Raw genomic sequence first — 12,081 nt, 5'->3', positions numbered from 1 at the left:
ACGTCATTTGCATGCGTATGTGCAGGGTAAACGATTGACAAAAGACAAAACGATTGACAAAACGAGGAAATCTTATGTTAAAAGAGTTGCGCATGCAGTAGTGTATAGAAATAGGTAGTGAGAACGAGCGAGCTAGCGAGCGAGCGAACGAACGAACGAACGAACGAACGAACGAACGAACGAACGAACGAACGAACGAACGAACGAACGAACGAACGAACGAACGAACGAACGAACGAACGGAACGAACGAACGAACGAACGAACGAACGAACGAACGAACTGAACGAAAGAACGAACTGAACGAACGAACGAACGAACGAAAGAACGAACGAACGAGCGAGTGAACGAACGAACGAACGAACGAACGAACGAACGAACGAACGAACGAACGAACGAACGAACGAAAGAAGGAACGAACGAACGAACGAACAAACGAAAGAAAGAAACAAAGAAAGAAAGAAAGAAAAAATAATACAATACAATACGTCAAGTTTTTTCCCATTCCATCGAATCAACCTCTTGTTATTTTCATAACTTCTTCGAATTTATTCCACTAAGATTCTAGGATAAACGTAGTTCATTCCAGATGACTTCAACATTGTCAACTTTGGACATATAAGTCATGACAGCATCAGGTTTATTTGACGAGATGTGAAGTGCATGATTTAGAAACAGCGGACAATAAAATTGGACCGAAATAAGGAACTCTGGGTATTGTTTAAAGGACAGAAATAAAACAGTTGACCTGATGTGTGAGAGTATACACAAAAAAGGACAAGATACCTGGATTACTCATTATTTATTGCACAAAAAAGTACAGGTTTTGCGCATTAGATATATTAGATATTTTCTTTGAGTAGTATAGCATGCACAACTGAACCACATAATACCTGCTTGCCTTTGTTTATACACATCGTAACATCCAAGGGCGACCAGATGCAATAGGTTTTATGCATCAAACTTTTGAAAATTAGTATAGAATGCATAACTTGAATTGTTCAGTACACATTGACAAGAAAATTCCACAGGGTCCCATTGATATCATGAATGCAAATCTATACAATGCAATATCGAAAAGCATGCAAAAAATAAAGTGTTTGAAAAAACTGAGATAAAAATATATCCCAAACAAAATAAAAACTATGTTTTGTCCACAGATATATAAACTCCATAAATTTGGCTCAATTATCAAGCGCGCTTTTTAATCTTTTTGAATAATAACTTCTAGACATGCAGTAAATTTAATTTTCCCCTTGAACTAGTTGAAAGAAACCCGAACGAAGTCAAGACCATCTGGTCTTCATTTTTGACAACCTTGACAATTTTTTTTTTTTTTTTGGTTTCGAAAATTCTTTTATTTAGCAGACGGTGAAGGGCAATTATAATTGAAGATGTTGCATTTTTTAAGTTAATTTTTGGAAATTAGAAATATGAGCTACTGACAGGTCACAGTCAAGCTTTATAGTTTCATTAGAAAACATTAAAATTCAAGACAAAGCGTAGGAAACATTTTGAATAATACGAGAGAAAAAGAAAAAAAAAGAAGAAGAAGAAGAAGAAAAGAAAAAGAAAAAAAGAAAAGCAGCTGTTTATTCCTTGTATTGAAAAAACGCTTTTCAGTTTTAACTCATCAAAACTTATCTTGAAGAAAAATGAAAAAACAACCTTACTTTACTTAGACTTAAATTTATTTATAACATCTGAAATAATTGCCAAGAAAACTGGTACAAGACTGGTTTCAAATGTAAATATGAAGCAGAGAAAGAGATGTTTTTCCAAAGAAAAAGCCCTTCATCTAGACTTATTTACTGTGTCAATATGATAAATCCAGTGTAGGAACTATGTATCTACAAGACAAATAAAATGTTATTAGTAATCCTAGCGGTAGTCTACAGCATTCGGTTAAGAGAAGACTCTTATTAGAAGGAAGATTTGCCAGCCAACGTTTAATAAAATTTTCTCCTTGAAAAGTTTAATTTATAAGCACTTTAACCAGCTCATTGTTTGTTCTCTCGTATCAAAGTCGAGTCATTTCCGAGCTAAGTTTTGGAAACGGATATTTGGGCGTTTAAAAAATCTTGGGTTTTCTTCTTTTGAGAAAAGTTAAGTCTCAAGCGTCTCAAACAAGCAGTCTATTGATTTACCGTCTACGACTACTACCTTCGAAGCAGTCCCAACGCTGCCTGACGAAATTCTTGCCTATAGAAAGAGTAGATAATTGGGTTCACTGTGCTTTGCAAAAGAAGAAAAAACATGGAGACTTTAATAAAAGGAGTTGTAGCAAGATGAGGTGTCTTTGCGAGAAAAAAAAGTTGTATACGATTCTTGGCAGCCAGCAGGCAAAGAAAACAAATACGACAAGTACACATGACATCGTGCCTCTCTTTTTGCGAACCCTCTCTCTACGCTCGGATTCAGACGTTTCACTATGGCTTCTACTCTGACTTGCCTGATGCCTTGGTGCAACACGGTTGTGTTTTTGGATGGTATACATTATCATCAAATTGACGATAAAAATCCCAGTTATCGGTAAAAGTACGAAAACAAATATAAGGAAAATGTTGAAGGATCGGTCAATGAATGTTTTCCTCTCTGATGGGATATCACTGAAAGTCCAGGTCATGCGCGTAAGAGCTGTAATAACAGGAGTGCACCAAACTAGAGCTAGGATAATGCAGACTCTTCTCTTAGTCATCTTTGCGCCGTAGACAAGAGGACGAAACACTGCGAGGTGCCTGTCATACGTTATCGCCACCAAATTGAGTACAACACTTTGGAAGGGAATATCTCTCATCATGCCAAACCAAAAACAATAATTCGACAAAGTATATTTGCATTTTGTTTCGCAATAACTTGCAAACCACGGCGCAACCAGCAACGCCATTAGCATGTCTGAAAGCGCAAGGCTTAAAAGGAATATGTTCATGTAGTTTTGTCGTAGGTGACGCTTGGATAAAAATACCAAACAAGTAAGAATATTCCCGATGAATATTACTACTGCGATCATTCCGTCCAGTACCCAAAATACCAGGTCGAGAGATTCGTCGCATTGTGAATTCAGTAGAGAGCCTTTCGTGACCATTACTTGAGGAGTAGAAGATATTGAATCCATGGATGTCGTCATTTTTCAATCGAGATAATAACTGAAAAAAGACAGGAGTTTGTCTCGATGCTTGCCTGTCGATCACGGCGACTGTGCAGATCAAACAAGAGCGATCCCGAAATATTTTCTGTCCATTCTACAACATCTGCTGTACTTAGTATATTCAACTTGTCTTCACTATAAACTTTAGAGCGTCAACTTCTTTTGTTCTATAATGTTCGTTATATTCAGGCGCTGAAGTCTGTTCACCAGCAATCTTTGAACGCCTGTGTCTTCACTGCAAATAAAAAACGACAGTCTAAGAACTACGAGTCAAAGCCGATCCATATATACCTTGCCAAGATGGGCGTTCCTATAGCAACACTAATGATGTACAAAGCAAACACAGGGATGATGTTTACGTTATGTACTCGGCTTTAGAATATAATACATAGAAATATTGAATAGGAAAGCTGTTCTTTTATTCTCAGGACGTGTGGTCATTCTAATAGACTTCCGTAAAAGTGCGGTGCGTTGAAGAGGATAAAAAATTCGCTAACAATCTTTGGTAAGTTCTTTATTTTTAGCAACGGGGGGAAAAAATTGAAAAAAAAAGCAAACGAAAATAATTTCTACTTAACATTTAGTAGAGAAGACATTTGAAGGTATAATAAAATGGTCAATAAAACTCTTCGTGGAATATAGAGGTTATTTACACCTGTCAGAACCGGGAAAAACTGACATCAAAATTGACAAAAAAGCATTCACACAAATCAAAATGCAAGAAAACAAAAAAAAGGAAAACGATTGTTTTAGAAAATGTTAACAAACGTTAAAGGTGAATTTTTGAAAAGGTATACTCTTTAGAATAAGTAACTTTTGTTTTTATTTTTCAATTGAAATTTTCTTTGTCTGTTTTTGTAACATAGCTGACTTAGATACTAGGGTGCGAAAGCGGGAGTGTGAACTAGCGATATAATGTTTAAATGTACACTCAAAAATAGATGTATATCAAAAATAATCCTAGTTCGCCTAGCCCTTAGATACCCTGAAATAACGACTGGACTGATCAAAGTCAGGGTATGGCTTACTCACAGATAGAACCCTGAAACAACCTCTGGGCTGATCAAAGTCAGGGCATGGCTAACTCACAGATAGAACCCTGAAACAACCTCTGGGCTGATCTAAGTCAGGGCATGGATAACTCACAGATAGAACCCTGAAACAACCTCTTTCCTGATCTGAGGGCACTGCTAACAAACATATTGAACCCTGTAACAACCTCTGGGCTGATCTAAGTTAGGGCATGGCTACCTCACAGATAGAACCCTGAAACAACCTCTTTCCTGATCTGAGGGCACCGCTAACAAACATATTGAACCCTGAAACAACCTCTGGGCTGATCTAAGTCAGGGCATGGCTAACTCACAGATCAAACCCTGAAACAACCTCTTGGCTGATCTATGTCAGTGTACGGCAAACTCAAAGAGAATCCTCAAAGAAAACTCTTCACTGATCGAGCACAATTTTTCTGGAAAAGAAATAGTCCTGTTGAGGAGAATCGGAAATCACCAGGAAAACAAATAAGCTTCGGAAATAAGTGGATATTTCTAGATCTAAAAATAATCCCATTGTTGTGTTCTAAAAAGTGTGCTTGATCATGTAGAGTAAGAAAGCGGAGAGAAAATTTTCCCAGAAGAACACATACTGAACCGACCTCCACCAAGCACAACGAAACGGAGACAAAGAGACTGAGGCATTTCAGTCCCGGAGCAAACTTAACCGTTATTTCTTGTCACCTTTCCAACTCTGCTCCACCAACATCCGTTTGAAATACAAACGAAAGGACAGCACTAAATATAAAGTAATTACCGCGTCCATACTAAATAGTCCATGCTTGGGTCTAATTGTTTGAGGATTTTCTCCGGTTTCTATCGCTCCGCAAAACCTAAGACGTTCTCTAAGATAAATCAGCCCAGAGGTTGTTTCAGGGATCAATCTGTGAGTTATGCGTGCTCTGACTTAGATCAGCCCAGAGGTTGTTTCAGGGTTCGATCTATGAGTTCGCTATGCCCGAGTTAGATCAGCCCAGAGGTTGTTTCAGGGTTGGATCTGTGAGTTATGCGTGCCCTGACTTAGAGGTTGTTTCAAGGTATCGATAAATAAATTTGAAGGCCAATTAGTCAGCGCTCAGACGTGCAACTTATGATACTATAATAATCGATCAGTACCAACACTTTTTAGGCCTTCTGCTATATTACCTAGATTATCCAATTAGTTTTTTTTCCATAGTATACTAGAGTATTATTACCGGCGCGTTTTGAAGCACACACCACAATTACCAACTAAGGCACAAATCCGATTTTCTAAAAGCTTAAGTAAGGTTTTTGTTCTCTCTGGCGCAACCGGCTAGAATATACAATCTATCTAAGTATTTCAAGAGTCAGTTTGGTCTATTTGTTTATAACCTCGCGTTTAAAATCATGAAAACTGATGAATTTTGACAAAGGAATGGAGTGTCCTATTCTTCCGTCTTCTCGTTAGATTTAATTTATAAAAAAACGCTAATTGTATTTTTCTAAATATTCGTTTCCATGGAAAAAAAATAGTTTTCCGAATGGTTTTGAAAGTAGTCGTGCGTTGGCAAAAGCTGCAAGAATAGAGAGTTTTAGATTTACGTTCACGGCAAACGTGGAACGTCAGTTGACCAGTAAAAAATCATTTTAAATTACTGAAAAAGAATCGCAAAAAAGTCCAAGTAGTAGAAAAACAAAATAGTATTTGCGCTTGGTGAGAAGGTTTGTAAAAGGTAAAGTAAAATACAGGAAAACGATGAAAACGTGGTCACGTTTGCCGTTTGCGGGGAGAAAAAAAAAAGTCAATCTAAAACTCTCTAATATAAGAACACTCCACGTTTTTACGCATTTCTTTTGCAAGAAGTCGACAAGGGCAGTGATCGAAATTTGTTGAGCATGTCGATGACTTTTCAATGAAGTGAATGCAAATGACGTCATTATTTGATAGGCTTTATATATTTTGAAGATTTAGATTTTTGTATCAATAAGCGCGACGAAAAGTCAACGTAAGGAAGTAAGTTATGATTTTCGACAGAAATGTGCTGAAATTTATATATCTTTTGAAATAAGAAAAATGAGAAACATATCCGGCCTATTATATCATATGTTTTTGTCTTAGTTTTCTTTTCAATTCTTGCTTTTCTCTTCCTTTCCTTTCGTTCCCTTCCCATCCTTTCCTTTCCTTTCCTTTCCTTTCCTTTCTTTCTCATTACTTTTTTCAGCTATCATGTTCCTTTGTTTCCCTCCTGCTTCTTTCCCTTCCTTTCGTGCGTCCAAATTATTTCACTAAAATTAGAAGCAGAATAACGCTCTACCACACCCACAGAAATATCAAATTTTACCTTAAACTGAAATAGGATCTACCACATCGATGAAAACTGTACGACGAGTAACTCAGAGCTCTCTTCCACCACAAACAATCAAAACTGCTCGATGATCGAAATCGTAGAGGTAGATATACGCGTAAATACGATAGACAAAATTAATACCTCGCATTAATTCCAAGCGTTGGTAAATTGGAAATAATTTATAATTTCTATCGAACTCGCTAGAATACGATTTTTTTAATTAAAAAGCGAAGGAGACATTAATAAATTATGATCGACCTAATCGTTCAAGATCTAATTTTCCAAGTCTCTTGTTTTAACTGTAATTAAAATAAGCCCTTTAAGGGATTTCAGTAGTGCTTGGATACTGCATAGCAATTGGACATTTGATTAAATGCATTCGATGCTCCGAGTTAACGTTATGAAGAAATAACGTTCAGAGACCGCATCCGTCTTCTCCTCCGCTAAAAATAATTATGATGGGAGTTTCTGATAGGAAGTTGATTGGAAGTCATTCCGAGGTTAAAGAAAAATCCGTGTCGAGTTGACATCGCAGTTTATCCTGGTGCACTTTTAGGGGACAAATTTATAATGGCGTCTATTTAGTCCCCTAAAACAGGCTCGACTCTACTGACGAAGTAACCAATGCTGCTTAAAAACGTAGCCTTAAAAATATCCCAGAATTGAAAACGTTAATCCAAGAAGATTAAATTGTTTACAATATGTCTAATGGTAATCAAGGGTGGTGTAGTGGTTTTACTGATATTCGCGCCGATACTATTTTCTATTTAAATCACTTTAGGGATCAGTCACTATTTAAGTCGATGGGGGTGGGGGGTGGAGGAGAAAATGTTATCGATGCAAAAAATTTTCCAGACCCCAACTTAATAGCATTCACGTTTTTCGGGTACCACCTTCAATCGTTTAAAAAGTCCTCCCGATCCTCCTTTTGACCTTTCAAGGCCCCGCATGTTCCAATAGAAAAAAATTGAGAAGCGTCCCCCGTTTTCTTCTCCACCCTCACCCCCCCCCCCCCCCCCGACTTAAATGATGACTGGCCCCTTAATCCAAGGAGATTCTATGCAACTGTTTGGTGCTCCACTGATTATCAAAGATACTTATCAAGGAAATAGTCTAGACGCGACTTTAGGAAGCCACTTTCCGTTAAATCTGTATCCAATAAAGATTTACGACAAATTGCATCGATTTTAATGCAATAGTCGATTGAAATCCAAGGGCGGATCCAGCCAAACGTTTAGAGGGGGGGGGGCTAATTGAGTTTAGGGGGGGCTAATTGAGTTTCTTCCGTAGACACAACGGAAAACAATATAATAAAGCATCGTTTTTTTCTGCTGAAGGGGGGAAGGGGCTTCAGCCCCTCTTTGCCCCCTGGATTTGCCCTTGAAACCCACCCCCGGATCCCCGGGACAGGGTTGGTAACTAACGCGGCGAGACCGGAGATTTAACGCGCATTTAACAGCGTAGATTTACGGGTATACGGAGAATAAAACGTGAACGGCTTAACGATTTTAAGAGCAACAATTTCAATAATCTTAACAGTAATGATCCTTCCCCGTGGGGACCCGTGGAAATAATTTGAACTTTTCATCTTTTACATTTTTACATACTAGTAATAATGATGTTGACTTTTCAGTAACGAGCTGGTTTCGATATTCAACCTCCAAATTCTCTTTTTACATATTTTTCAGTAAAAATATCTTATTTATCAGGACCTTCTTGAAAATCACATTTATAAGTGAAGAAGCTCCTGTTAAAGTATGAATGTAAATAAATAAATAAAGTGCTAAATCTAACCGAACATTATACACGTATGTTAAATTCCCCGCCCTGTACCGTAGGGCCCGGTGTTAGGGGTTTCAATATATCTTCTAGTAAATAAGATGTGTACTAAATTGACCGACTGGGAGACTTTCGAATTTCATCATAGTCATTTCCTTTCAAAACACTTATTTCTAATTTATCGAAGTGATTCCCCCTTTTATTGCATCCATTTTGAAATCACAAGCAAATCCTGCAATCTGATTGGTTCCCTGCAGCAGTGATTTCAGCATAAATTGCACGATTTTGAGCTCTAAATTGCACGATTTTGCACATCAACTGATATGAACCAATCACAAGAGAGACATGTCATTTTCTAGCCAATCATATCAAGGAATCCATCTGAGTGTTGAGCTCATCGCTTCTTGCGAAAAAAAAAAGCCACGGCTCAAAAAAATTTTTTCTGAAGAACGATTTTACAGTCAAAAGTCTTAAAAAAAGACTTAAGAAGCCGTAAAAAGGACTTAAAAAGACCAACTGATCACTTAAAATCGTCAAAAGCATCTTTGTAAAGTAACTGCTTAAGTAAGTTGAAGATATTACAGCGAAAAGCAGTGGGAGAAAATGCAATCGGCATCTTTTGAATGTGACTTCTTGGCGATTGATCGTGGAAAGTGGTTTCCTTTTCAATCTTTAAAGCATAACAACACATCGAAAATACAGTCATTAAAAGAAGTTTTTCTTAAGAAGAAGATTTTTGCTGAGCTACGCGACTTCTTAAGGACAACCGAAGGACTAAACAACCTTTGATTTTTGCTGTTTTGTCGGCACAAGTGTGATCTAAACATGTTGAACAGAAATCGTAAAAATGCAAGCAGTGAGCATTGGCTGTATGGACAACAGCCAGTTCATTACAACCCTTTTGGGCAGGATTGTCTTGCTATTTAATGTAAGTAAATGTTTCTTAATTTGTAAACCTTTTGGTCCGATATAAATTCATTTTAGTTTTGGATTGAAAGTGTTGGTTTTCAAAATGAGAATCATTGCTCAATCAGTATAAACAAGTTCTCTTGACAGCATGTTTGAATCGACTGCTTTTAGATTGTAAGTCATATCGGTTTAACTGGAAAAAACGTCTTTTTAGAAATAGATTTCAAAATGGATATAATAAAGTGGTAATTGAACTTCGTGTCGTGCAATTTTGGTCTGAAATCAAACTTGCAATTACAAATCGCACTCCCGCTACGCGGTCGTGCGATTTTGCAATCGCGCGTTTGATTTCAGACCAAATTGCACTCCACTCAGTTGAATTACCATTATAAAGTCTTAGAGGTGGTATCTTTCTGGAATTCATAAATTAAAAGAATATCCCCTTGAGTAACAATTTTTAAATTAAATACGACTTTGATATTATGAAAGATAATAGACTTATTAATTAATAGAGGAAATAACTCTATATTTACTATTATTATTATTATTATTGATATCTTTTGATAAAATTTTTCTCTTCCAAAATATTTTATTTTTCTAGTGATTATGTAATTTCTTCTTCTTCTTTTTATTTTTTCTCTTATCGCTTGTTTCTCTGTGCTTTTTGTTTTGTTTTGTTTTTGTTTTGTTTGTTTGCTTGTTTTTTTTTTTTTGTTTTTTGTTTATTTCCGCTCCTAGAATACCGTCATCATTAAACGTGACAATGTTGTTTCTCTGTGCTTTTTGTTTTGTTTTGTTTTTGTTTTGTTTGTTTGTTTGTTGTTGTTGTTTTTTTTTTGATTTCCGCTCCTAGAATACCGTTATATTTAAACGTGACAATGCTGTTTCTCTGTGCTTTTTGTTTTGTTTTGTTTTTGTTTTGTTTGTTTGTTGTTGTTTTTTTTTTTTGATTTCCGCTCCTAGAATACCGTTATATTTAAACGTGACAATGTTGTTTCTCTGTGCTTTTTGTTTTGTTTTGTTTTTGTTTTGTTTGTTTGTTTTGGTTTTTTTTGGATTTCCGATCCAAGCATACCGTCATTTTTAAACGTGACAATGTTATATTTATATACATATACATATATTATTAAATGATCCTAGCGCATTTTTATTTGTATAGTTATTAGCTAGGGCCTGTACTTATAGTTATTTAAATTTTGTTTGTAAATATGAATGTAATTCTAGCTACAATAAAACATTGTTGTTATAAGTAAAAACATCAATACAACATCGACTTACGTATTTACAGCTATATGTCACGGATGAATTCTTGAAGTGTATTTTAGTCTGAGGAGATCAATAAAATAAATAAAGAAACCGTCAATATTAATAATAATGAAAATGAAAAATAGAAATGATAAATAATGCTAATAAATAATTCACATAATAATATTAAAATAATAATAAAAAATTAATAAATTCAAAGAGTGATAATGAATAATAAATAAATAAAAAAATGAATGATAATAATGAATGATAATAATAAATAATAATAAACTAATAGAAATAATGAAAAAAAATCTCTACCGTACTGAGATAATGAATAGCTTCAAAGAAAAGTCTGGAACTTCTCTCAGGAAATATATTTTCGAAGGAAATGGCTATTCCATCTGTTCATTAACATTTATTTTAATCACGGATTGCGATTAAAAATTACAATAATTGGAATACTCACAAGAAATGACTATTTAAGGTTGGATCTTTCTTTCTTAAAGACGGAGTCAAGTTAGCCAATGCTTTCCACGCTTTTTAAGTCTTCTTTGACCAGGAGAACTACTACTACTACTGCTAACGGTCAGAGACTATGGGTGAGATAAACACCTGTGCTGGGAATCTTATCGTCTTTCGTATCGGATGTCTTCTCAGTGTTCTCTTGTGGAGTGTGTTGACAAGATAATGTTGTAGCTCGTGGATAGTGTAAATTAACTTTTCTCGATACTCGATATTTTTTATGTCTAGCTGAAAACAAATAGTCCTAGCCGTTACTGTAGAGAAAAGAGAAATGAATGAATGCATCAATGGATTAATGAATGAATGAATGAACGAATTAATGATGGAAAAAAAATCCATCCGCTTTCACAAAAGTTCAACAAAAGTCAACTTCTTACCTGCTTTACGAGAAGAATTACAGTAGGTATCATAATTATTAATTATAATTTGGTTGCTTTATCCACTCCGAAGTATACCTTAGTACGACTTCCTAAAGGGGGTCAAAACTCGATCACTGTTCGTATATCACGAGCTCCCTTTCTGTACCACTTTAGAAGAACAATGAAGTCATTCTTTGAAAGCTGCTGCGCATTCATCCCTGTGACGTCATGTTGCCATGGTGAGGCAAGTGAACAAGGTTTTTTTTAAATTTCGTATTTTATCAACTCACTTCGATTAACTCAAGTCTCTCCGCTATCTTCGACATCAAGGCGCGTATTATTTCAAATTTCATCTTAGAGGAAGAGAACTAAGAAGCAAAACAGTACGTTGCCACTCGTTTTTTGTTTTGTTTTTCTTTGTATTCCTTACTCAGCTCCCATGTTTTTTCAATTTCATTATTCGCAAAGACTCACGGGGCCCTTTTGCTCACTTTGGCGCCACTTTTCTCATTTATTTTGTCAGTTGGAGCTTTTCTCTTGCATTGTCGTAAAAAAAAAACATAAGTTGGCTTTTTTAATAACAATTCCCGACCAACGGTCAGTCAGTAATGTTAATAAATTTACAATTCAATTTAAGATGGCGTCTACAAATACAAAGTCAGGTTAACTAGGGCTTTAGTCGAACCAAAGAAAAAAATAATACTGCAGTAGTTATGGAGTGAAGCAAGAAACGTTTTCCTTTGGAAGTTTATTAAA

The 12,081-nt window shown here is 35.8% G+C and overlaps 1 pseudogene across 1 annotated transcript; it reads right to left on the bottom strand.

The window, feature by feature from the left end:
• Nucleotides 1-1,686: 1,686 nt before the first annotated feature.
• On the bottom strand, nucleotides 1,687-11,479 carry LOC116305811 (D(1)-like dopamine receptor; annotated as a pseudogene). The gene is made up of 4 exons (XR_016119102.1): nucleotides 11,344-11,479; nucleotides 10,911-11,220; nucleotides 10,475-10,522; nucleotides 1,687-3,382 (listed from the first exon to the last, which is right to left on the bottom strand). The product of XR_016119102.1 is annotated as a D(1)-like dopamine receptor (transcript).
• Nucleotides 11,480-12,081: the final 602 nt, after the last annotated feature.

The sequence above is a fragment of the Actinia tenebrosa genome, unplaced genomic scaffold (genome assembly GCF_029948245.1).
Source record: "Actinia tenebrosa isolate PJP-AT-01 unplaced genomic scaffold, QUT_ActTen_1.0 PGA_scaffold10__47_contigs__length_13832649, whole genome shotgun sequence".
Classification (NCBI taxonomy): Eukaryota; Metazoa; Cnidaria; class Anthozoa; order Actiniaria; family Actiniidae; genus Actinia; species Actinia tenebrosa.
This window is presented reverse-complemented; position numbering and strand designations above follow the sequence as displayed.